General features: G+C 43.6%; 1 protein-coding gene across 7 annotated transcripts in view; it reads left to right on the top strand.

The window, feature by feature from the left end:
- The first annotated feature begins 786 nt into the window (after positions 1-786).
- LOC139534620 (RAS guanyl-releasing protein 2-like) overlaps positions 787-26875 on the top strand; it is a 61755-nt gene continuing 35666 nt past the window's right edge. Inside the window, exons 1-3 of one of the 7 annotated variants that reach the window (XM_071333887.1) lie at positions 16646-16789; positions 18236-21171; positions 22479-22586. The gene's annotated coding sequence lies outside the window, so the exon portion shown is untranslated. Of the gene's footprint in view, positions 1225-16644; positions 16790-16842; positions 21172-22478; positions 22587-26875 lie in introns of those variants that run through there. The other 6 variants (XM_071333888.1, XM_071333891.1, XM_071333889.1 and 3 more) reach the window with 6 other exon arrangements.

The raw sequence follows: 26875 nt of genomic DNA, 5'->3' as shown, positions 1-26875 counted from the left end.
TTGATGACAGCTTTGCACAATCTTGGCATTCTCTCAAACATATAGCTCAACAGGTGGGGCTCAAAACTTACTCCTAAGACAGTTACTTGCGACAATTGAATCGCTGGCTTTTAGCGTGGTACAGACTGGTAACAAGCTTCAGTAATGTGTCAAATTCGATTCGAAAGTCGAACATGCATGAGATGGCCTGCACAAGAAAGATGAAACTGCATGAGATGGCCTGCACAAGAAAGATGAAACTGCATGAGCAAACACTGAGTTGGATGACGGGTCGCCACTGTCTATATGTACTGTTTAAAACATATTTATTTTTGATCTGATGTTCTTCTTGCACAATGTCACACCCGTCCTCTGCTCGCTTGACCACATGTATTCTCTCACAACTCAGTGTTTGCTCACGCATATGTTTCATCTTGCTTGTATAGGCAATCCCATGCGAGTTCCACTTTTGAATCGAATTTGACACTTTACCGAAGCCTCTTACCAGTCAGCAGCACGCTAAAAACTGCGCAAGTGGCAATCTGAGGAGTAAGTTTCACACATCACCATTTGCTACACAAATGGATGCAACATTTCGGGAATGTTTTCAAGAAATCCTGGTTGGAGTATTCAGGAATTCCGTAAAACCTCCATCCGAGATTTCGGGAAAAGCAGGGAATTTTTTAAAAGTTGCCATAGTTTTGTAAGGCTAGTCATGCACATATCCAGTTTCTTTTTGTTATTGCCGGTGGGGTGCTATGATGAGGCATCGCCAATAGGCGGGACTTTGAGAAACTGGATTGAGCTAAACCATTGCATTGTGAACCACATAGCAGAGCACACGTGAGTTAGTACGGCTCTAGGGATCAACAGAAATGAGGGTAGCCTAAGCAGCAACAGCCATCTATTGTAACTTGGTGCTAAGTGCAGGCGGTAGTTCGTTGCACGGGCAGAAATGTGCATTTGGGACCTGTAGCATCAACTCCAACGGATCTCCTATTTGAAACTTATGACTTCATTTTCCGCATAATTTTCTGCGTCTTTTTCCAAGGACTTGCAAGTGCATGCAAGGGCTTTATCATTTGGTTTAGGGGCTACCAAAAAGGCTATACCCTAACAGTTAGATCATCGGAACAGCCAGCCTACATGGTCGGGTAATTTTTTTATGAAAGGTATCCTGGCACACAGTCTGACATTATTGACTGGGCAGACATTTCGTGTGATGGGACTCTTCAAACTCTGAAGGTAAGACATCTATCTCTAGTCTACAGCAGAGTGCAGGGTCATACACCTGTGATGTAATGCGTGGTCCGCGTTATTTTACAACCTCTACATATGACTGATTTCTCGTGGTTTGGACGGCTCTTGGCATCATTCAACTCACTTTTCTCTTTATACCTCATAAGGCGAGCTTGTGGAAGGTTATTTGAAAAGAGGCAAGCTGTGACGCAAGTTATATTTGAATAGTGTTTTCTTTTCCAATGGCGCTTTCAATGATCCCCAAGTTGCGCAATGATTTTTGAGCAATGTTGGATATGATTTACGGGCAATCGCGCAAGAGAGGGTTAATCATGTAAACTCATGCAGTGGGTGTGTACTGTGCTTCATACATCATAACCACACACATTGCCCCATGAAATAAAAAAATCAGTGAGCAGTTGTAGGCAGTGGCGGGTTATTGCATTCTCTAGCAAACCGCACCTTTGTGGTTTTCACAGTAGCGGAGTACCAGGGTGAGAGTATTCTCACGCCTATTGGATGAATTAGATAGGCTATATTTGTGTATGAGACAGACAGGGTTATCATGTTAAGACTGCCATAGATAATGTTACCACAGCTGTTTAGTCTGGGCTGTCTATTCTACCCTCTGTTGTAATTAGGGAGGTACAATTGCAGCTATAGACTTCATTACATCATTGTTCAACACGGAGAAACTCACTGTATGGCTATTCATCTATACTGAACAAAAATATAAACGCAACATGCAACAATTAAAAAAGATTTTGCTGAGTTACAGTTCATATAAGGAAATCAGTCAATGGAAATGAATTCATTAGGCCCTAATCTATGGATTTCACATACTGGGCAGGGGCACATCCATGGGTGGGCATGGGAAGGCATAGGCCGACCCACTGGGGTGCCAGGCCCAGCCAATCAGAATAAGTTTTCCCCCCATTAAATGATCTGGCAACAGCTCTGGTAGACGTTCCTGCAGTCAGCATGCCAAATACACACTCCCTCAAAACTTGGGACATCTGTGGCATTGTGTTGTGTAATGAAACTGCACATTTCACAGTGGCCTTTTATTGTCCCCAGCACAAGGTGCACCTGTGTAATCATCATGCTGTTTAATCAACATCTTGATATGCAAGACCTGTCAGGTGGATGGATTATCTTGACAAAGGATAAAATGCTCACGAACAGGGGTGTAAAGAAATTTCTGCACAAACCATGAGAGAAATATGCTTTTTATGCATATGGAACAATACTGGGATCTTTTATTTCAGCTCATGAAACATGGGACCAGCACTTTACATGTTCCGTTTATATTTTATCAGTGTATGATTGAATAGCGAGGAAAAACGAGGCATTGTTATGACCTGGTAAAATATATTGCTACACTAATATCACTCATAGTCCTACATCATATTCAAATCAAATTTGATTGGTCACATACAGATGTTAATGCGAGTGTAGCAAAATGCTTGTGCTTCTAGTTCCGACCGTGCAGTAATATCTAACAAGTAATCTAACAATTCCTAACAATTTCACAACAACAACTAAAAAGGAATGAATAAGAATATGTACATATAAATATATATGGATGAGCGATGGCCGAACGGCATAGGCAAGATGCAGTAGATGGTATAGAGTACAGTATATACACTGCTCAAAAAAATAAAGGGAACACTTAAACAACACAATGTAACTCCAAGTCAATCACACTTCTGTGAAATCAAACTGTCCACTTAGGAAGCAACACTGATTGACAATAAATTTCACATGCTGTTGTGCAAATGGAATAGACAAAAGGTGGAAATTATAGTCAATTAGCAAGACACCCCCAATAAAGGAGTGATTCTGCAGGTGGTGACCACAGACCACTTCTCAGTTCCTATGCTTCCTGGCTGATGTTTTGGTCACTTTTGAATGCTGACGGTGCTTTCACTCTAGTGGTAGCATGAGACGGAGTCTACAACCCACACACGTGGCTCAGGTAGTGCAGCTCATCCAGGATGGCACATCAATGCGAGCTGTGGCAAGAAGGTCTGCTGTGTCTGTCAGCGTAGTGTCCAGAGCATGGAGGCGCTACCAGGAGACAGGCCAGTACATCAGGAGACGTGGAGGAGGCCGTAGGAGGGCAACAACCCAGCAGCAGGACCGCTACCTCCGCCTTTGTGCAATGAGGAGCACTGCCAGAGCCCTGCAAAATGACCTCCAGCAGGCCACAAATGTGCATGTGTCTGCTCAAACGGTCAGAAACAGACTCCATGAGGGTGGTATGAGGGCCCGACGTCCACAGGTGGGGGTTGTGCTTACAGCCCAACACCGTGCAGGACTTTTGGCATTTGCCAGAGAACACCAAGATTGGCAAATTCGCCACTGGCGCCCTGTGCTCTTCACAGATGAAAGCAGGTTCACATGTGACAGACGTGACAGAGTCTGGAGACGCCGTGGAGAACGTTCTGCTGCCTGCAACATCCTCCAGCATGACCGGTTTGGCGGTGGGTCAGTCATGGTGTGGGGTGGCATTTCTTTGTGGGGCCGCACAGCCCTCCATGTGCTCGCCAGAGGTAGCCTGACTGCCATTAGGTACCGAGATGAGATCCTCAGAGCCCTTGTGAGACCATATGCTGACACATGCACATTTGTGGCCTGCTGGAGGTCATTTTGCAGGGCTCTGGCAGTGCTCCTCATTGCACAAAGGCGGAGGTAGCGGTCCTGCTGGGTTGTTGCCCTCCTACGGCCTCCTCCACGTCTCCTGATGTACTGGCCTGTCTCCTGGTAGCGCCTCCATGCTCTGGACACTACGCTGACAGACACAGCAAACTTTCTTGCCACAGCTCGCATTGATGTGCCATCCTGGATGAGCTGCACTACCTGAGCCACTTGTGTGGGTTGTAGACTCCGTCTCATGCTACCACTAGAGTGAAAGCACCGTCAGCATTCAAAAGTGACCAAAACATCAGCCAGGAAGCATAGGAACTGAGAAGTGGTCTGTGGTCACCACCTGCAGAATCACTCCTTTATTGGGGGTGTCTTGCTAATTGCCTATAATTTCCACTTTTTGTCTATTCCATTTGCACAACAGCATGTGAAATTTATTGTCAATCAGTGTTGCTTCCTAAGTGGACAGTTTGATTTCACAGAAGTGTGATTGACTTGGAGTTACATTGTGTTGTTTAAGTGTTCCCTTTATTTTTTTGAGCAGTGTATATATGAGATGAGTAATGTAGGGTATGTAAACATTATATAAAGTGGCATTGTTTAAAGTGACTAGTGATACATTTATTACATCCAATTTTTAAATATTGAAGTGGCTAGAGATTTGAGTCAGTATGTTGGCAGCAGCCACTCAATGTTAGTGATGGCTGTTTAACAGTCTGATGGCCTTGAGATGGAAGCTGTTTTTCAGTCTCTTGGTCCCAGCTTTGATGCACCTGTACTGACCTCGCCTTCTGGATGATAGCGGGGTGAACAGGCAGTGGCTCGGGTGGTGTAGGTGTCCTGGAGGGCAGGTAGTTTGCCCCCGGTGATGTGTTGTGCAGACCTCACTACCCTCTGGAGAGCCTTACGGTTGTGGGCGGAGCAGTTGCCGTACCAGGCGGTGATACAGCTCGACAGGATGCTCTCGATTGTGCATCTGTAAAAGTTTGAGTGTTTTTGGTGACAAGCCAAATTTCTTCAGCCTCCTGAGGTTGAAGAGGCACCGTTGCGCCTTCTTCACCACGCTGTCTGTGTGGGTGGACCATTTCAGTTTGTCTGTGATGTGTACACCGAGGAACTTAAAACTTTCCACCTTCTCCACTATTGTCCCGTTGATGTGGATACGGGGCTGCTCCCTCTGCTGTTTCCTGAAGTCCACGATCATCTCCTTTGTTTTGTTGACGTTGAGTGTGAGGTTATTTTCCTGACACCACACTCCGAGGGCACTCACCTCCTCCATGTAGGCCGTCTCGTCGTTGTTGGTAATCAAGCCGAACTACTGTAGTGTCGTCTGCAAACTTGATGATTGAGTTGGAGGCGTGCATGGCCACGCAGTCATGGGTGAACAGGGAGTACAGGAGAGGGCTGAGAACGCACCCTTGTGGGGCCCCAGTGTTGAAGATCAGCGAGGTGGAGATGTTGTTTCCTACCCTCACCACCTGGGGGCTGCCCGTCAGAAAGTCCAGGACCCAGTTGCACACGGCGGGGTCGAGACCCAGGTTACAGGGTACAAGGGCAATAATAGCTACACAGCACACGTGCAATAACTATTAGGTCTAATGTTATTCATAAGCGCTTTAGAGTGCTGCTACCCATCACTGATTACAGCATATAAATCCCTATACACAGTGATATGAATCAGCTATGAGCATTGGGTTACATTCCAGTCTGTGCACCATGCTATGTGTGGCTCTGCAGGTCAAACCCAGGCTTACTTTGTTTGGGTATCGATCCACCGGCCTCATTAGTGGGTTTTGACCAGAGCGATGCCCCATCTTGACAAGGCTTAACTCCGCCGCGTCTCCAACGCTGCACTTGAAATATGTATAAAGTTCAACCTTTTCTACCGCTCTGCTAGTAGGGTCCTCGCCGCTCACCTTCCCACAATCCCCTGCACATTTTCTCTGCGTGCCCTTGTTGAAAATTAATGGGGATGGAACTTCTGCTGAATTCACTGTTGGAGAAAACCCTACATTACTCTGTGTGTGTGTGTGGGAGCTCAGACAGGGGTGTGGGCGGCCTGACTCCACCGGCTCTGTCAGGTACTTTCCTCCAACCGCCCACGGAGCAGCGGGGATTAGGACAGGGCCTGGTGTTCTGGATGTTTTTTTGTTCTTCAGCCTCACTGATTTGACCCACTAGGATGTTTTCTGTCAGACTTAAAGCTGCAATATGTAACTTTTTGCGCAACCCGTCCAAATCCACATTAAAATGTGAGTTATAAATCTGTCATTCTCATTGAATGCAAGTCTAAGAAGCGGTAGATCTGTTCTATGTGCACAATTTCTATGATTCCCGTTCTTAAGTTTCATGTTGGCTTCTTTTACTTTCGGTTTTCTACACCAGCTTCAAAAAGCTGAAAATACAATACTTTTGGTTATGGAAAAGATATTTCACAGCGGTTACATGGTACAATGATTCTCTACACTATTCTTGCTTGTTTTGTCACATGAACTGAAATTCGGCGAACTATTAGAATTGTAACAACCAAAGCCTTTTAAGGCTTTGACTTGTAAGTCTGTCTGTCTGGGGGTTTTCAATAAAGCTTCTGACAAAGAACATTACAGCAATACAGTGGGATGATGGGAGAGATGCACCACATGGCCAAACGTATGTGGACACCTGCTCGTCGAACATCTCATTCCAAAATCATGGGCATTAATATGGAGTTCATTCCCCTTTGCTGCTATAACAGCCTCCACTCCTCTGGGAATGCTATCTGCTAGATGTTGGAAAACTGCTGCAGGGACTTGCTTCCATTCAGCCAAAAGAGCATTATTGAGGTTGGCCGCTGATGTTTGGTGAATAGGCCTGGCTCGCTGTCTGCGTTCCAATTCATCTCAAAGGTGTTCGATGGGGTTGAGGTCAGGGCTCTGTGCAGGCCAGTCAAGTTCTTCCACACTGATCTCGACCAGTGGTGGAAAAAGTTACCAATTGTCATACTTGAGTAAATGTATAGATACCTTAATAGAAAGTTACTCTAGTAAAAGTGAAAGTCAGCCAGTAAAATACTACTTGAGTAAAAGTCTAAAAGTATTTGGTTTTAAATATACGTAAGTATCAAATGTAAATGTAATTGCTCAAATATACTTAAGTATCAAAGTAAAAGTATAAATCCTTTAAAAATTCTTATATTAATCAAATCAAAATGTATTTGTCACATGCACCGACTAAAACAGGTGCAGACCTTACTGTGAAATGCTTACTTACAAACCCTTAACCAACAATGCAGTTTTAAGAAAAGTAAAGTAAAAAAAAAAATTGCTAAATAAACTAAAGTAACACAATACAATAATGAGGCTACAGTATATACAGGGGGTACAGGTATCGAGTCAATGTCTTGGGGAACAGGTTAGTCGAGTTGATTGAGGTAATATGTACATGTAGGTAGGGGTAAAGCGGCACACTGTTTTTAAAATGTATGGCCATGGAAACCCATTTCATGAAGCTTCCGACAAACATTTCTGGGCTGACGTTGCTTCCAGAGGCAGTTTGGAACTCTGTATTGAGTGTTGCAACCGAGGAAAGACGATTTTTACACGCTACACGCTTCGTCACTTGGCGGTCCCGTTCTGTGAGCTTTGGGGCAGCTCTAGCAGGGCAGAAATTTGACGAACTGACTTGTTGGAAAGGTGGCGTCCTCTAACGGTGCCACGTTGAAAGTCACTGAGCTCTTCAGTAAGGCCATTCTACTGCCAATGTTTGTCAATGGAGATTACATGGCTGTGTGCTCGATTTTTTTATTCACCTGTCAGCAACGGGTGTGGCTGAAATAGCCGGATCCACTAATTTGAAGGGGTGTCCACATACCATGTAGTGTATATGTACAGGTCTTCTAAAGTCAAACCTCATCAGCTTGTTTTGGTGAGATTCTGTTCAAGTTGCATGACGAGCTGAGTGTGTATGTTGTTGATTAACTGCTGCTATTATTTGAATATGGGGTAACATGCTTCTTACTCTGCTCTTTTTGCGAATCAGTTTCTGATTGAGAGAATTGCGCCATCATGTAAAATATGTTTTTATCCATCCACTGTCCTTGCGCGTGCTCCCTTTAGCCACCACACATAGTATGCAGCACTTTCAATACAAAAATCCATTTGCAAAATCAAATCAGACAATTAGTCCAAATCAAAACAACCAATTTCTTAGTTGATTGATCCATGTGCCATTTACTTTCTATTAGGCCTCCTTCTTGCACTATGTTCATTCAAAGGCCCACTGAGAGAAGTGTTTGAACCCTGGTTCTCCTGCATGCTGCCAGATCGTTAGCCCTCTGAGCTGAAGCCAGAGCATTAGCTCAGGAGTTAACGCAAGTCTTCAGATCTCAGGCAAGGTAACTCATTGGCTCATTCACTAATTGGCTACCCTGTAACTATTCCCCAGGTCGTTGCTGTAAATGAGAATGTGTTCTCAGTCAATTTACCTGAACAAATAAAATAAGGGTTAAATAAATCCATAAAAAGCACCTCCGTTACATGTGGCGTGATAGAACCTACAACAAGTCATTTGATTGGTGATCCACACCTCAGCAGCATGAACAAAAGGAATTCAGCAAGGGAGGGTGTGATGCGCAGTTAGAAAATAGATCTCTCCCTGTATATACAGTAACTCACCTCCTCTCTCCTCTTTTTTTTTATTTTTTTTTAAATAAATTTTATCCCCTTTTCTCCCCAATTTTCGTGGTATCCAATCGCTAGTAATTACTATCTTGTCTCATCGCTACAACTCCCGTACGGGCTCGGGAGAGACGAAGGTCGAAAGTCATGCGTCCTCCGAAGCACAACCCAACCAAGCCGCACTGCTTCTTAACACAGCGCGCCTCCAACCCGGAAGCCAGCCGCACCAATGTGTCGGAGGAAACACCGTGCACCCGCCCCCCTCAGTTAGCGCGCACTGCGCCCGGCCCGCCACAGGAGTCGCTGGAGCGCGATGAGACAAGGATATCCCTACCGGCCAAACCCTCCCTAACCCGGACGACGCTAAGCCAATTGTGCGTCGCCCCACGGACCTCCCGGTCGCGGCCGGCTGCGACAGAGCCTGGGCGCGAACCCAGACTCTGGTGGCGCAGCATAGCACTGCGATGCAGTGCTCTAGACCACTGCGCCACCCGGGAGGCCCTCTCTCCTCTTTCTGCAGGCACATTGCCTCTCCCAAAGCCTTCTGTATACATGCTTAACATTTTGCTTGTCTCCAGAGGCTCCTAGAGCAGCCAGCGACCTCTCTGACTTGCGTCAACGCCGCCATGCCCCAGTGCCTTGTTAGGCAAACTGGCCTTAATTGGATTCTTTGTAAAGGGCTAATTTATGCCAAAGGACTGAGATCTGGTTAGAGGAGGGATAGAGAGGGGCAAGGGAGAAGGAAAGTGGTGGTGGTGGTGGGGGTGGTAGAGAAGGAAAGAGAGGGATTTAGGACTGGGGGAGAGTGAGAAAGAGAAGGATGGAGGAAGGAAGTACAGAAGCTGATCAGTAGAAAGACAGAGGAAGCAAAATCAATCTCAGGAGAGCAAAATAAACCAACAAAGAAAGTAATTACAGGGAAGCAGCTAACCAGAGGCATGCAGTCGCATCACTGGGGTACGCTTCACTGCCTCCTCTCCTACTCTCTCCCTCCTCTCCCTCTCGTTCTCTCTCTTCCACGCTCTTTCATTTTTCTTTCTTTCCCTCCCTTCCTCCATCCTACTTTCTCTCCCTCATTCGTTCTCTCTCTCGCCTTCACTCCCCCACACGTTCCTGAGAGGAGCCAGAGGACCTGGGCAACTTCATCCTGTCAGTGCTCCTTTCACCTTAAAGGGCAAAGATGGAATGCCTGGGGGAGAGAGAGACATACGTAACAGCTAAAGGTCAAGCTGTCCATAATTAAAGCAGCCAGGTGATACATAGTCAATGAGGTGGCTGGGAGAACAAATGGAAAGACAATGGGTGACCACACAGGAGTATCTGCCCTGTTGAGTAGTAAAAGCAGAGTATTGATGCTTATTCTGACTAGAGTGCACTGTCTACATCCAGTATCTGCAACAGGTGTGAAAGTATACACTTCACTTGTTTAAATGAATTTACCATACTCCTGCAATAGAGCGTGTGTTCGTACATTTCATTATTCCTGTTGTGACCTCAGTTTATGTCTGTGTCCACAAAAATCCACACAGAGACCCTTCTATTGCTCAGTGTTTATCTAATAGCGAGATACAAATGTAGATTTTTCAGAGTTATCTTCATTCCTATCATGCCCCAAGTCCCCATCTTGCACACAGCCATAGCAGAGTTTTTTTTATTTTTTATTTTTTATTTATTTATTTTTGGTTCAATGAAAGTCAATGAACTAAGTAGACCAGACCCAGCTGCTATTGCATTGGTGTCTATGGGAGACCCACCCCGTTGACAATTATTTTCAATGGTTAACAGCCTGAGTGAACTATCTTCATTTATCCACCATCTTTGGCCCTAGTACTAACAAGTGGTGGTTTTCTGCTCGGTTTTGGGGATGTGTCATAGAAATAGATTGAGGACTAGATGGATATAACATGGACATTGATGAGCATGAACATTATTGAGTACTCTATCTATCTCTATGGGTAATTCATTCACTCTTTACATAATTCATTGGCTGCTTGGTTGATATGAAACCGTTATTACTTACTGTGAATCAAATAAAATGTTATTAGTCACATGCGCCGAATACAACAGGTGTAGACCTTACAGTGAAATACTTACTTACAAGCCCCTAACCAACAATGCAGTTTCCAAAAAAATACGGATAAGAATAAGAGATAAAAGTAACAAGTAATTAAAGAGCAGCAGTAAAATAACAATAGCGAGACTATATACAGGGGGGTACTGAAACAGTCAATGTGCGGGGGCACTGGTTATTTGAGGTAGTATGTACATGTAGGTAGAGTTATTGAAGTGACAATGCATAGATGACAACAGAGTAGCAGTGGTGTAAAGTGGGGGTGAGGGGGGGCACTGCAAATAGTCTGGGTAGCCTTTGACTAGATGTTCAGGAGTCTTATGGCTTTTGGGTAGAAGCTGTTTAGATGCCTCTTGGACCTAGACTTGGCGCTCCGGTACCGCTTGCCGTGTGGTAGCAGAGAGAACAGTCTATGACTAGGATGGCTGGAGTCTTTGACAATTTTTAGGGCCTTCCTCTGACACCGCCTTGTATAGAGGTCCTGGATGGCAGGAATCTTGGCCCCAGTGATGTACTGGGCCGTTCGCACTACCCTCTGTAGTGCCTTGCGGTCGGAGCCCGAGCAGTTGCCATACCAGGCAGTGATGCAACCAGTCAGGATGCTCTCGACGGTGCAGCTGTAGAACCTTTTGAGGATCTAAGGACCCATGCCAAATCTTTTCAGTCTCCTGAGGGGGAATAGGTTGTGTTGTGCCCTCTTCACAACTGTCTTGGTGTGCTTGGACAATGATAGTTTGTTGGTGATGTGGACACCAAGGAAGCTCTCAACCTGCTCCACTGCAGCCCCGTCGATGAGAATGGGGGCGTGCTCGGCCCTCTTTTTCCTGTAGTTCACAATCATCTCCTTTGTCTTGATTACGTTGAGAGAGAGGTTGTTGTCCTGGCACCACGCGGCCAGGTCTCTGACCTGACCTCCTCCCTCAAGACCGTCATCAGCAAATTTAATGATGGTGTTGGAGTTATGCCTGGCCGGTCAGTCATGAGTGAACAGTGAGTACAGGAGGGGACTGAGCACGCACCCCTGAGGTGCCCCTGTGTTGAGGATCAGCATGGCGGATGTGTTGTTACCACCTACCCTTACCACCTGGGGGCGGCCTGTCAGGAAGTCCAGGATCCAGTTGCAGAGGGAGGTGTTTAGTCCCAGGGTCCTTAGCTTAGTGATGAGCTTTGAGGGCACTATGCTGTTGAACGCTGACCTGTAGTCAATGAATAGCATTCTCACTTTTTGTCCAGGTGGGAAAGGGCAGTGTGGAGTGCAATAGAGATGGCATCATCTGTGGATTTGTTGGGGCGGTATGCAAATTAGGGTGGGTCTAGGGTTTCTGGGATAATGGTGTTAATGTGAGCCATGACCAGCCTTTCAAAGCACTTCATGGCTACAGACGTGAGTGCTACGGGTTGGTAGTCATTTAGGCAGTTTACCTTTGTGTTCTTGGGCACAGGGACTATGGTGGTCTGCTTGAAACATGTTGGTATTACAGACTTGGACAGGGAGAGGTTGAAAATGTCAGTGAAGACACTTGCCAGTTGGTCAGCGCATGCTCGCAGTACACGTCCTGGTAATCCGTCTGGCCCTGCGGCCTTCACATCGGCTACGGAGAGCGTGATCACAGTCTTCCGGAACAGCTGGTGCTCTCATGCATGTTTCAGTGTTATTAGTTTAGCTCGTCTGGTAGGCTCGTGTCACTGGGCAGCTCTCTGCTGTGCTTCCCTTTTGTAGTCTGTAATGGTTTGCAAGCCCTGCCACATCCAACGAGCGTCAGAGCCAGTGTAGTATGACTCGATCTTAGTCCTGTATTGACGCTTTGCCTGTTTGATGGTTCGTCGGAGGGCATAGCGGGATTTCTTATAAGCTTACGAGTTAGTCCCGCTACTTGAAAGCGGCAGCTCTAGCCTTTAGCTCAGTGAGGATGCTTCCTGAAATCCATGGCTTCTGGTTGGGGTATGTACTAGAGTTCGACCGACTATGATTTTTCAACACCGATACCGATTATTGGAGGACCAGAAAAAGCCGATACCGATTAATCGGACGATTTAATAAAAAAAAAAAGATATATATATATATATATATACACTGCTCAAAAAAATAAAGGGAACACTTAAACAACACAATGTAACTCCAAGTCAATCACACTTCTGTGAAATCAAACTGTCCACTTAGGAAGCAACACTGATTGACAATACATTTCACATGCTGTTGTGCAAATGGAATAGACAAAAGGTGGAAATTATAGGCAATTAGCAAGACACCCCCAATAAAGGAGTGGTTCTGCAGGTGGTGACCACAGACCACTTCTCAGTTCCTATGCTTCCTGGCTGATTTTTTGGTCACTTTTGAATGCTGGCGGTGCTTTCACTCTAGTGGTAGCATGAGACAGAGTCTACAACCCACACAAGTGGCTCAGGTAGTGCAGCTCATCCAGGATGGCACATCAATGCGAGCTGTGGCAAGAAGGTTTGCTGTGTCTGTCAGCGTAGTGTCCAGAGCATGGAGGCGCTACCAGGAGACAGGCCAGTACATCAGGAGACGTGGAGGAGGCCGTAGGAGGGCAACAACCCAGCAGCAGGACCGCTACCTCCGCCTTTGTGCAAGGAGGAGCACTGCCAGAGCCCTGCAAAATGACCTCCAGCAGGCCTCATCGTTGCACTTATTGATGAAGCCAATGACTGATGTGGTGTATTCTTCAATGCCATCGGATGAATCCCGGAACATATTCCAGTCTGTGCTAGCAAAACAGTCCTGTAGCTTAGTATCTGCTTCTTCTGACCACTTTTTTATTGATCTAGTCACTGGTGCTGCCTGCTTTAATTTGTGCTTGTAAGCGGAAATCAGGAGAATAGAATTATGGTCAGATTTGCCAAATGAAGGGCGAGGGAGAGCTGTATAGGTCTCTGTGTGTGGAGTATTGGTGGTCCAGAGTTAATTTCCCTCTGGTTGCATATTTAACATGCTGATAGAAATTTGTTAAAACTGATGTAAGTTTCCCTGCATTAAAGTCCCCGGCCACTAGGAGCGCCGACTCTGGGTGAGCGTTTTCTTGTTTGCTTATGGCGGAATACAGCTCATTCAATGCTGTCTTAGTGCCAGCCTCTGACTTTGGTGGTATGTAAACAGCTACAAAGAATACAGATGAAAACTCTCTCGGTAGGTAGTGTGGTCTACAGCTTGTCATGAGAAACTCGTGCACCAGCTGTTGTTTACAAAATACATAGACCGCCGCCCCTTGTCTTACCAGACGCCGCTGTTGTATCCTGCCGGTACATCATATAACCAGCCAGCTGTATGTTGATATTGTCGTTGTTCAGCCACGACTCCGTGAAGCATAAGATGCTACAGTTTTTAATGTCCCGTTGGTAGTTTAATCTTCCGCGTAACTCATTGATTCTATTCTCCAAAGATTGCAAATTTTCTACATTTACATTTAAGTCATTTAGCAGACGCTCTTATCCAGAGCGACTTACAAATTGGAAAGTTCATACATATTCATCCTGGTCCCCCCGTGGGGAATGAACCCACAACCCTGGCGTTGCAAGCGCCATGCTCTACCAACTGAGCCACACGGGACCACACGGGACTTCCCTCCATTCTAGCAGAATGGAGGGAAGTGGGGGTTTATTCGATCGCCTACAAATTCTCAGAAGGCAGCCGACCTTGGGCCCCTCTTTCTCCGACCTCCTCTTCACACACATCACGGGGATCGGGGCCTATTCCCGAGGAAGCAGTATATCTTTTGCGTCGGGCTCGTCAGATTCATGGATTCTGCTAGTTCGTGGTGAGTAATCGCAGTCCTGAGAGACGGTAGCGGCAACATTATATACAAAATAAGTAAACAATTAGTTCCAAACAACACAAAAAAACACAATCGGCTGGGGGCACGTAAAACGTCTGCCTTCTTCTCCGGCGCCATCTAGAGAAAACGCAGTATGTGGGGTATCTGTGACTTTAATACTAGACATTACTTGTTGTTACTTGAGAATGTCAATGGAACTCATTCATAGCAGACCTGCGTTCAAATAGTAATTGTCTTCTTACAAATAACTTCATCTGTGCTTGATTGAGCTTGCCCGGGGGAGAAAATGTAACCAACGAAGTAGTCCCAAAAGTGCAAACCCTCAATCAAGGCTCAATCAAAAGAAATGTATTTGAAAGCAAATTAATATGATTTAATCCGAGGTCTGTACCGGCGTTTTGAATGAGGATATTTTGAGGATGTCCTCCTGGGATAGTCAAAGCTTATCTCGGTCTATAATGCATGTATCATATTGGCTATAGTGGACCTGGCGGTGTTCATCCTCTGCCCGTGGGGTAAAAAAAGAGGCCCGTATTTGCATTGTGGGGAGTTTAATGATAGCTGGCTGAGAGACGGTTAGCCTGCCTCAGGGATCACGACAGCCCATCAACAACAGGAAGCAAATTTTGAAACTCAATTCAGCACTGCGGGGAGTTAGAGAGACTGAAGAGAGGAACGATGAAGGGGGAGAGAGAGAAATTAGAGAGAAACAAGTGTCTTGGCATAGTGCCTTGTGGGTAGTTACCGTAACCAGGCTGAGGCGAGTCATTTCTCAGTTGATCTGACACTCTCGTCTTGCTCTCATCTCACACATCTTTCAGCATAGAAATAGGAATATCAAATCGAATCAAATTTGATTGGTAACATACACATGTTGAGCAGATGTTATTGCAGGTGTAGCGAAATGCTTGTGTTTCTAGCTCCGACAGTGCCGTAATATCTAACAATTTCACAACAATACACACACATCTAAAAGAATGGAATTAAGAATATATAAATATTTGGACGAGCAATGTCGGAGCGGTACAGACTAAAATAGGGTAGAATGGAATAGAATACAGAATATACATATGAGATGAGTAATGCAAAATATGTAAACATTATAGCGTGTGTGTGTGAGGAGATAACGCTAAGTGAGAGAATGTGTTAACCGTACTGTGTCTTTACTTGGGGATTTCAATGAGGAGTATGAAGAGGAGATATCAATATCAGCTGAACTCATTGTTCATGTAATCCTTATTCATGTAACAACTTATTTAAAGCACAAACAAACACACACACACACACACATTTGTTTTACTATCCTTGTGGGGACGAAACAATTGATTCCCATTCAAAATCCTTCTTTCCCTAACCCCTAACCCTAAACCCTAATTGTAACCTAACCCTAAAATAGCCTTTTTCCTTTGGGGACCAGTGAAAATGTTCCTTGTTTTACTATCCTTTGTGAGGACTTCTGGTCCCCACATGGATAGTAAAAACACACACCCACAGACTTCCGGCATTTGTTATGTTACTTATGTAGCTAGTTGTCACATCTGTTAGAGGACAGAAGTTGAACAGGAAGCATCTGTATAAAGAAATGAAAACATACAGGCTTTCATACCACAATACCTGCCATAATATACGTGATTATATAGAAGACCTGTGTTCAAATACTATTTTAAATAATTTTAAATACGTTGTCTGTGCATGATTTGAGCTTGCCTGGCAAAATGTTCCTATGTATTTGAAAGATTTCAAATAGTATTTGAATCCAGGTCCGTTTTCTGCAGCTGTGTTCTGTCTACAGTGCATTTCACAATCAAGAAACTTCCCTTTTTATTTCTGTATTCATAAGTATGACAGGGAGTATGTGTTGCTTTCCCCCACACAAACTTTAGGGGTTGTTGTCACTAGTTTTTGGAATCGATCTCTGTTGTCTTCTACTCCCTTTCCCATCATCTCTCCATCTCCCACTCTATTTTCCATGTCTTTCTTTCCTACACACTTTCCCTCCCTTTTTCACTCCATTTCTCTTTCCATCCCTGTCTCTCACTCACTCTCTCCCTCCCTCTGGCGATTCTCATCACTAATCTCTGTTAGCAGCAGTAACCTAACCTCCCTCTCTACCATGCCTGTCCCAGAGATACCACAGCCCCGGGCAGGAAGTGTGGCCCTTCCTGATCCTCGTACTCTACACTCAAAATAGAAACTAGCTTTCAGAAGGTGCCTATATAGAGGTCTATATCTGTCATGCAACAACAACGGCCCCTCCCCTGCACCACTTCCTGGTCTTGAACCCCAGTGGGTGCTGGGTAGAAGGCGGTGATATATTTCTCCCAACGCCAACCACTGATACAGGGTCAGATACCTTTACATCTTCCGAAATGGATTAGGGTTGAGGCAGCCTGTTGCAATTCAAGGTAATGTGTGCATTTCTTAAAATACCTATTCAGATTGGGGAAAGGGTCACCTGGCAGGGTCTGGAGTGGGGTGAGCGGGGTCTGGTACATATAGAATACTCATTAGTCTGAATTAAAGAATGCATCCTTCCTCTGGTTCCTTTACAGTGGAGGCCCATGGCTATTACCACTGATGACATTAATCATGAGCCTTTTCCCGGAATGCTGGGGAGAATCTATTCTAGACCAATCAATGGCAGTATGTGTGGGAGGCATGGGCATATCACATCAGCCCTGGGGATTTACTGCTGACATTTGCATTGGCTCATCATGGGATTTTCAATACCATGATGGATGTCATTGATGGTGCAAGGAGGGTGTGTGCGCGCAAATGTGCGTGTGTATGTGTGTGGTAGGGCAGTTGTCTCTGAGTGTGTGTGTACGCATAAATCAGTGTGTCCGCATCCGTGTGTGTGCGTGCTGGTATGTGTCTTTACGTGTGAGTCACTGTGTGTGTCCCCTTTATGCGGTGGTGTAGCCCACCCTATACTGCGTATCCTGAGGGAAAGCCAGTCTAGTAGGTCTGTCTATGAGAGCCTTGATGATGAGAAGCGTTGATGAGGTCTGTCAGGCCTGCAGCTATCATCATCAGCCATGGGTAATTTAGGATGGGTAATTTCAGCCTTTGGTGATAAGGGAGAATGGACCCATCGTTTCTATTGTGTGGTTGAAGGACCGTTGAAACAGTGAGGTCCGAATGCAGAGAGCTATTCAGAGGAGGGCAGGTCCTTGTGTCTATGGAGAGAGGCTGGTTGGTGGATAAATATGAGGCGTCGTTGCAGTCGCGTAGGTTATCAGATCCCACAATGCAAGGAGAAATCAGAGGAACCAATACCTGTACATGTGAATATGATATTAGTGAAGATGATACCAATCTAGCAGGTGCAGAGTGACTGTAAAAAAAGACAACCGGCAACGTCACCCTCCTCACAGGATCAGACTGCGCTTGAAAGAACAAGGTGCCAACAGGGACGAACAGAGAAGTGACTTGTGGTACCACACATTTGGAGACCACGATTTCTGCTCTCTTTCCATTTCTCATAAATATAGTCCGCCCTGGTACACTTCTGGAGTTTTCTCTAGCTTCCTCAATTCAGCACACTAGTTGAAGTGTCATTTTCAACTACTTAGCTGCAACTGAAACGTGAAAAGTCAGACTAGAGAAAGTTTGTGGCTGGATGCAGTGTTAGCTGTAAAACAGTTTTGAGCCAACAACACATTAACATATTTACTGACAGGGTTGAAGCCTTGTTGATGTTCTCAGGTTACAAATCCATGTATTTCTATAACCATGATAGACCAGAAGTGTTGGTTTTATTGGCGTGACTATAGTATGCATTGGTTGAAGCACAATGTTAAATTTAAAATCTAATAACCAGCAGCATACCACGTTACATCCCACTGCAGGCTTGCCTATGAAGCTAACCAGGGTTGGTCCTTGTCGGTCCCTGGGTGGGAGCTCAGATGCTGCTGGAAGTGATGTTGGAGGACCAGTAGGGGTCACTTTTCTTCGGTCTAAGTATACTGAACAAAAATATAAACGCAACATACAACAATTTCAAAGATTTTACTGAGTTACAGTTCATATAAGGAAATCAGTCAATTGAAATGAATCATTTAGGCCCTAATCTATGGATCTTATATGTCCTGCTTTAAAAAAAAGGCAGGACAATGGCACATCAATGGGACTCAAGATCTCATCACAGTATCGCTGTGCATTCAAATTGCCATCGATAAAATGCAATTGTGTTCGTTGTCTGTAGCTTATGCCTGCCCATACCATAACCCCACCGCCACCATGGGGAACTCTCTTCACAACGTTGACATCAGCAAATTGCTCGCCCACACAACGCCATACATGTGGTCTGCAGTTGTGAGGCCGGTTGGCCGTACTGCCAAATACTTTAAAACAACGTTGGTGGCTTATGGTAGAGAAATTAACATTAAATTCTCTGGCAACAGCTCTAGCGGACATTCCTGCAGTCAGCATGCCAATTCACGCTCCCTCAACTTGAGACACCTGTGGCATTGTGTTGTGTGACAAAACTGCACATTTTAGAGTGGCCTTTTATTGTCCCTAGCACAAGGTGCACCTGTGTAATGATCTTGCCATTTAATCATCTTCTTGATATGCCACACCTGTCTGGATGGATTATCTTGGCAAATGAGAAATGGATGTAAACACATTTGTTCACAAAATTTGAGAGAGAATTTCTGAGATCTTTTATTTCAGCTCATGAAACATGGGACCAACTCTTTACATGTTGCATTTATATTTTTGTTCAGTGTAGATCTCAAGGCAGTGAAGGGGCCATTTTTCGGATGGGACGTTAAACCGGTGTCCCGACTCTCTGTGATCATTAAAAAAATCCCATGGCACTTATTGTAAGAGTAGGGGTAGTAACCCTGGTGTCATGGCAAAAAAAATGATGAAAGTCAACTTGAATTTCGGTACACAACACACTCCCCACCTCTCGCCATGATCCGTCTGGCCGTTACCACTATACTGTATTTTTTTAAAGGGTTGTTAGCATTAGGGTCGTCAAATGTTTTGGCCAAACCTAGCTCAAATTCTAGACGACAGATTAATATGAGGCTACATCATCCATAAGGTGACCATTAGACTTAGATCCATTTGGACTAAATAGGTTTGTAGGTAAAACAGTTTTGATTAAATTCACTATTTACCGCTCTCACATGCACATTTCTGCCCAATAAAATCCAACGATTTCTTACAATGCTAACATCTTTTCAGCCGAATCTCTGAGTTCTCAAACCGTGTGTAACTTGGTAGCTGTACAACAGTAGCAACTAGCTAGTAGAAGGCTAGCAGTTTCAGCTATCTAGCTTTCACCAGTTGGATTAGAAGCAGAAGGAAGCTAGCTAGGTATATTTTGCTATGGAAGGTTTTTCATATGGCTTAAGTCATCTGTGTAAACTGTTGACCTGGACACTTTCATGTAATCAGAGCATAAACAAATAAGCTAGCGAATGTCCTTGGCAGCTATTATAGCCAGTTAGATGCTCCAAACTTTGAGAACTTTGGTAAAACTGCCACGTGCTAATTTATAATACATGCACACACCAGAACAGACTGTTAAACCCTTACTTTAATTCAGTATGCTCCCTCCTCTCTCAATGCAATTTTCTTTTTGTCTTTATAATCCAAATTTGCCCCGACTGATCAACACAGTGTCAAATTACTTTTCAATGTTCTCCCGAAAACCTGAAGTTGCAAGTAAAAAGTAGCAGGGGTGCGAGTTGTACACGAAGCATCCACAACATCATAATGATCATTGCTTGCTTGCGCGACCTGTGTTCAGTCAAAAGAAAACGCCATGTTTGCCAATTTGGTTAACTGTTTTAGAAATATGTTTCTTTAACCAAGCAAGATAAATAAACATTCAATCGGCACTGAGTGAATGAATAAAACAAGCAAACGAGTTCTGTCTTCACCAAGACTGTCCATTTTAAATAGTGCCAAGTTGACATATCTATATGTCAACGATATTGACGATATCGTCAACGCCCTGGTATTTGAAGGTCCTGGGTTCTCCTACCCGGACGGGATATTTTGACTATTCTCCCACAGTTTCTGCTTATTTTAATGTATTAGGTGTCTCTTAAAAGAGCATTTGGGTTTGTTTGGCATGGTTGATTGACAAGGGACAGGGAGTGTGACGTGTACTAGTGCGTGTGTCTTGCTACAACGGATTAAGGAACGGTGAAGAGACCCACTCTCAAGGAAGACGTCGTTGCCCTCATCCGTCAGATGCACGCCATCCCTCCGGTACAAAGGTACGCGATAAGTTGTACAGGTTGTAAACGTTTCTACTTTTCAGGCACTACTTTCTGTCATTTTGAGAAGCTAAGAAATTTGTTAAGCTGGCCCACGTGGAGCTGATTTACAGTTATTCACACGCACACAGTACATCACACACTATCAGTAGCACTTATGTATGTTCTATTCCAAATCTGTGAGTACTCCCATCTGTTTTCATATTTATACTGCCTTTTATAAATGCGGTAGTGGGTGCTCTTTTACTGGAGTCGTACAGCTGTGTACAACAACTTAGAACATTTGTAAATATGTATTCATAAAAGATGTTATGTACTCGTCAAATAACTTTTCATTTTACAGGTGTTTCTCAGCAGTTTGTCATTCGTCACAGTGTTTGTATCAGGTGTTACCAAAATTGCTGTTGACGAACCACAGGATTATGCAGTGTTACCACACATCATTCTACCACTCAGCTGTTCATCAAGACCCCAGCTGTTCATCAAGACCCCAGCTGTTCATCAAGACCCCAGCTGTTCATTGAGACCTTGCGTAGTAGAATCAGGTGTGGTAGAACTGGGCTTGAACAAGAAATCCTGCATAACTCTGTAGCTCTTCAAGTGCATTTGTGGCCATCTCAGAATTGTATGTAGAACATTTACTATATCTGATGAATTTACATTTGATTGTGTATTTTGTAATAACTCACTATTATTTATAGGTAATGTAGTACTAGGCCTTTCTTCAGTAAACTTTAAAGTAAATTTTCATGTAAATAATTAATGAGTACATGTTGATTATTTTGTGTATTTTTCCAGGAGCTTTCTCTATTGTCTTGTTAAAAGATATCAGGGATTTTTCTTCCCCAGTTTACTCCATATTGGCTTAAATGGCTATTCTGTTTTTTTTTGTTGCTTCCCACTTGAAAATCAGCTGTTAATATTAAACAAATAATATAACTACATTATTTCTCTTACTTTTATTGCTGTGTTTTGCTGTATTATAATTTTGTTGTTCCGGTGTAAAAACCATAGAAATATAACACCAAAAAACATGTTTTAAGTGAGCAGTAGGCATTAGTCTGAAACTGAAAAAGAAAGGAACTTCACATGAGCACCACAATGCCTACTTTACCCATGCTTTGAGTGGGTAAGTGGTTCTTAGCTTATGTCAGTATTACACCAATAAGCTAACGGTTACAACAATAAGCTAACGGAATGCAGACAGGCTCTATAGACCTCTATATCCATATGAGTGACTGAGTCAAACACACCACCTCCTGTTCTGTTGGGTACCTACTGACCAACAAAGATGTTATGAAATATATTTATTTTTAAATTACATGTATTGTTAAAATAAAAGTTGAAGGAAATATAGGCAGGCACCACATTACTACAAGACAAAACAGCTCACTCAATTTTTTATTTTATTTTTATTTCACCTTTATTTAACCAGGTAGGCCAGTTGAGAACAAGTTCTCATTTACAACTGCGACCTGGCCAAGATATAGCAAAGCAGTGCAACACAAACAACAACACAGAGTTACACATGGAATAAACAAATATACAGTCAATAATACAATAGAGAACGTCTTTATACAGTGTGTGCAAATGAGGTAGGATAAGGGGGGTGAGGCAATAAATAGGCCATAGCGGCAAAATTATTACAGTATGGCAAATTAAACACTGGGTTGATAGATAGATAGATAAATAAATAAAATATATAACAGTATGGTGATGAGGTAGTTGGATGGGCTATTTACAGGTTGGCTATGTACAGGTGCAGTGATCTGTGAGCTGCTCTGACAGCTGGTGCTTAAAGCTAGTGAGGGAGATATGAGTCTCCAGCTTCAGTGATTTTTTTTTTTCTCAGTTCGTTCCAGTCATTGGCAGCAGAGAACTGGAAGGAAAGGTGACCAAATGAAGAATTGGCTTTGGGGGTGACCAGTGAAATATACCTGCTGTTAAGCCTGCCGGCATTGTAAGTGTAAAAGCAAAGCTTGCTTGCATATATATATTTTTTTAAAGCTTGAAAATGTAGTGGAATGGGGTAATGTCTTAGTGTGGGGTGGGAAGAATGCAATACATGACCTTGTATGAGGAACAAATCACATTATTGTGGGAGCACGTGCTCTAAAGCCGTGTTCACATTGGCAGTTTTGAAGTGACTCAAATCCTATTTATTTGCATATCTGAATCGAATCTGTTCTTTTTCCTGCAGTCTGACCAACCAAAAAGCACATGGAATCGGATTTTCAAGCCACGTTTGGTTTGAAGTCAGATACAAATCTGATTCCTGGCCATGTGACTTGTCTGAACGGTCAAATCTGATATATTTGCCCTCAAGTGGTTTTTAGACTGTTTTTTGGAATATCTTGTTGTATGCTAGCTACTCTGTTGACAGTTTGACATGAACTTGTGGTAGCTAACTAGCTTGTTAATTGTTTACAAAAAATTGTGAATGTGCTGGAAAGCTACCCAGCTAGCTAGTTGACTGCTGTGTCTAGCTAGCTAGTTGACTGCTGTGTCTAGCTAGCTAGTTGACTGCTGTGTCTAGCTAACTAGTTGACTGCTGTGGCCAAAAGGACTAATTTTGAAAGTTGGATCATCTTATCCTTTGAGGGTTTAAAAGTGTTCTTATCCTATGATTTTGAACATTCAAATCAACTGGGAAACGTCCAAGGATGATTAATTATTTGAGCATTAAGGCCTGCAGTGTGAACAAGGGTTTAGAGTATGAATTAGGCTGTTTGAGAAGGTTTGAATCCAAAGCAACTTGCATACACATTGTTTGAAGTACAATAGACCAACATAGCTAATGTAGTAGGTCAAAGCTGGTTGCTGGGAAACCTTGGTAGAGCTTCAGACAAATGCCTACCTCTCACTTGTTTTTAATAGAGGTATGGGTCCCACTACTGGGCTAACTGTGTGGCAGCAGCACCTCTGTCATCCTGATTTCACTGACTGATGGTTAAGGGCTTTGAAGTCTCTCTCGCTCTCTCTCTCTCTCCCGCTCTCTCTCTCTCCCGCTCTGAGCCCCTGTGTATGTTTGTGTCTCAGCCTGCTTGTGAAGCCTGTAATTGAGTGTGTCCACCCACCTCTCTGCAGCAGAATCAGTCGAGGGAAGAAGGGTTCTTTCTTTTGTGACACACACTTTGGCTGCAGTGCCATCATCTATTCCTATGCAAACCATACACCAAAGATCACCCTTTTTGCTGGTGCAGGCTAGAGTCCAAACACGCACGCAAACATGACACACACACACACACACACATACAAACACAAACCCTCCATCTCTACCCACTATGCACTGGAGACCTAATGCACATACGTACATACACACAATATCTAAAAGCAATCAAACCTCAGAGCTAATGTGAATTCCTGGGAACCGGATCCAGAACATACAGATGTAGGATCTTAATCTGATCACCCTGTTGCAGGAGAGCTTTCCTGCAATGCAAGAAATGTAAAACTTGTAGTGTATTTGTGGTTTAAAAAGGCAAAGTGTCTTAAATGAAGATCCTACATGTGTATGCTCTAACCTCGTCTCCCCACTGTGCTTAATAACAGTTCAGTTTGGCCTATTCTATCTCCTGACTGGTGACAAAAGTTGTATTTCACTGCCCCATAAATGTGACAACAGTGTGACCTCATGGAATGCACTCTCTCTCTCTGGCTTATGTGTGTGTGTGTGTGTCTGTGTGTATGGGGAAGGTAGGCATGAGAATTTGTTGCCATCCTGCTGAGCAGTACCTAACTAAAATAGCATACTAAGAAAACACAGAATGTGGAACCACAGGGTGAGATGATTGACATGCCTTGTATTCTTTCCCCTGTGTGCAAGTTAATGACTGCAATGCTATTTCAGGAAGTGATACGATGTGGTTTTCCGGGTGAAAGGGGGTTATTGCAAGACTGACAGTTGTATCAGCTGCTTGTTGTCTGTGGGTTTTTATCAGTCACATCCCATACGGTAAAAAAATACATTTCAAATACATGTATATTTATTACATCTTTACTCAACTGCATGTAAAGCCTTTAAATGTATTCCAGATATGAATGTACATACATTTTGAATCTTTGCTCAAATGCTTGGAAATACTCCAGAAATGCATGGCTATGACATCTAGTCTACACGGTGGCCAAAGTGGTTCCTAATTTGGCTTCTTAAATGACTCTTTATGTATTGATCAATGGAGATACTTTTTCTGGCCACCAAGCCAACATTTTGGCAGTGATATAATTAAAATTCTGATGGTGAGGAAAAAAACTAAACATTTTCATTTTTACATTCTGTCATAAAGATCACATGTTCAACTTCACTTCATAAAAAAAACCATATGTTTCCCGTCTCAAGAGGTAAAGTGACTAGTAATTGTTCTCCCATCAGAATTAGACATTCAGCCTCTCCAGCAGAGATCGGGGACTTTTTTTATAAAACATATGTTTTTGCGTTTTTTATCGATTTCAACAAACACTAAACATTGTACAATATGTCAAAGTGTAGGTTTAGGTCTTGTGCTTCCAATGAATGGTATTATATGTTCCTACAGTGGATGGTTAGCGGTGTTATGGTGTGTTCGTGACCAAGTGGGAAGTGTATTTAAAATCTATGAAATATGTTAAAAAAATACATTATTTGCCCAATTGTTTTATATTTCACATATATCCACATTTTTTAAATCTAAAAATGTATTTTAAATGTACTTTATTTTCCCTGTGTGGGATGTTGTGTCCCTATGAACCACAATGAGGTTCCCTGTATGTACTGTAAAATACATATTTCTGAGTATTGGGTCAAATATTTATTTATTCAATTTTTTATTTAACCTTTATTTAACTAGGCCAGTCAGTTAAGAACAAATTCTTAATTACAATGACGTCCTACAAAAAGGCAAAAAGCCTCCTGTGGGTACGGGGGCTGGGATTAATAAAATAAAATAATATAGGGCAAAACACATCACGATAAGAGAGACAACACCACACTACATAAAGAGAGACCTAAGACAACAACATAGCAAGGCAGCAACACATGACAACACAGCATGGTAGCAACACAACATGACAACAACATGGTAGCAACACAACATGGTAGCAGCACAAAACATGGCACAGACAACAGCACAAAGGGGAAGAAGGTAGAGACGACAATACATCATGCAAAGCAGCCACAACTGTCAGTAAGAGTGTCCATGATTGTGTCTTTGAATGGAGAGATTGAGATAAAACTGTCCAGTTTGATTGTTTGTTGCAGCTCGTTCCAGTCGCAAGCTGCAGCAAAATGAAAAGACGAGCGACCCAGGGATGTGTGTGCGTTCAGGACCTTTAACAGAATGTGACTGGCAGAATGGGTGTTGTATGCGAAGGATGAGGGCTGCAGTAGATATCTCAGATGGGGGGAGTGAGGCCTAAGAGGGTTTTATAAATAAGCATCAACCAGTGGGTCTTGCGACGGGTATACAGAGATGACCAGTTTATAGAGGAGTATAGAGTGCAGTGATGTGTCCTATAAAGAGCATTGGTGGCAAATCTGATGGCCGAATGGTAAAGAACATCTAGCCGCTCGAGAACACCCTTACCTGCCGAGCTATAAATTATGAAAGCTTTGTTGTAGAGCATTTAATACAATATCCGGGGAGGGGCCAGCTGAGTATAAGACTGTATCATCTGCATATAAATGGATGAGAAAGCTTCCTACTGCCTGAGCTATGTTGTTGATGTAAATTGAGAACAGCGTGGGGCCTAGGATTGAGCCTTGGGGTACTCCCTTGGTGACAGGACGTGGATGAGACAGCAGATTTTCTGACTTTATACACTGCACTCTTTGAGAGAGGTAGTTAGCAAACCAGGCCAAAGACCCCTCAGAGACACCAATACTCCTTAGCCGGCCCACAAGAATGGAATGGTCTACCGTATCAAAAGCTTTGGCCAAGTCAATAAAAATAGCAGCACAATATTGATTAGAATCAAGGGTAATGGTGACATCATTGAGAACCTTTAAGGTTGCAGTGACACATCCATAACCTGAGCGGAAACCAGATAGCATACCAGAGAGAACTGTATAGACATCAAGAAAGTCAGTTGATTATTAACAAGTTTTTCCAACACTTTTGATAAACAGGGCAAAATAGAAATAGGCCTATAACAATTAGGATCTCCCTCTTTTTAAATAAAGGACAAACCGTGTCTGCCTTCCAAGCAATGGGAACCTCCCCAGAAAGGAGAGACGGGTTAAACAGGTTGGAGATAGGCTTGGTGATGATAGGG

This window comes from Salvelinus alpinus, chromosome 11 (assembly GCF_045679555.1).
Source record: "Salvelinus alpinus chromosome 11, SLU_Salpinus.1, whole genome shotgun sequence".
In the NCBI taxonomy this organism is placed as follows: domain Eukaryota; kingdom Metazoa; phylum Chordata; class Actinopteri; order Salmoniformes; family Salmonidae; genus Salvelinus; species Salvelinus alpinus.
The sequence above is the reverse complement of the archived record's forward strand: the minus strand, read 5'-3'. Positions and strand labels throughout refer to the sequence as shown.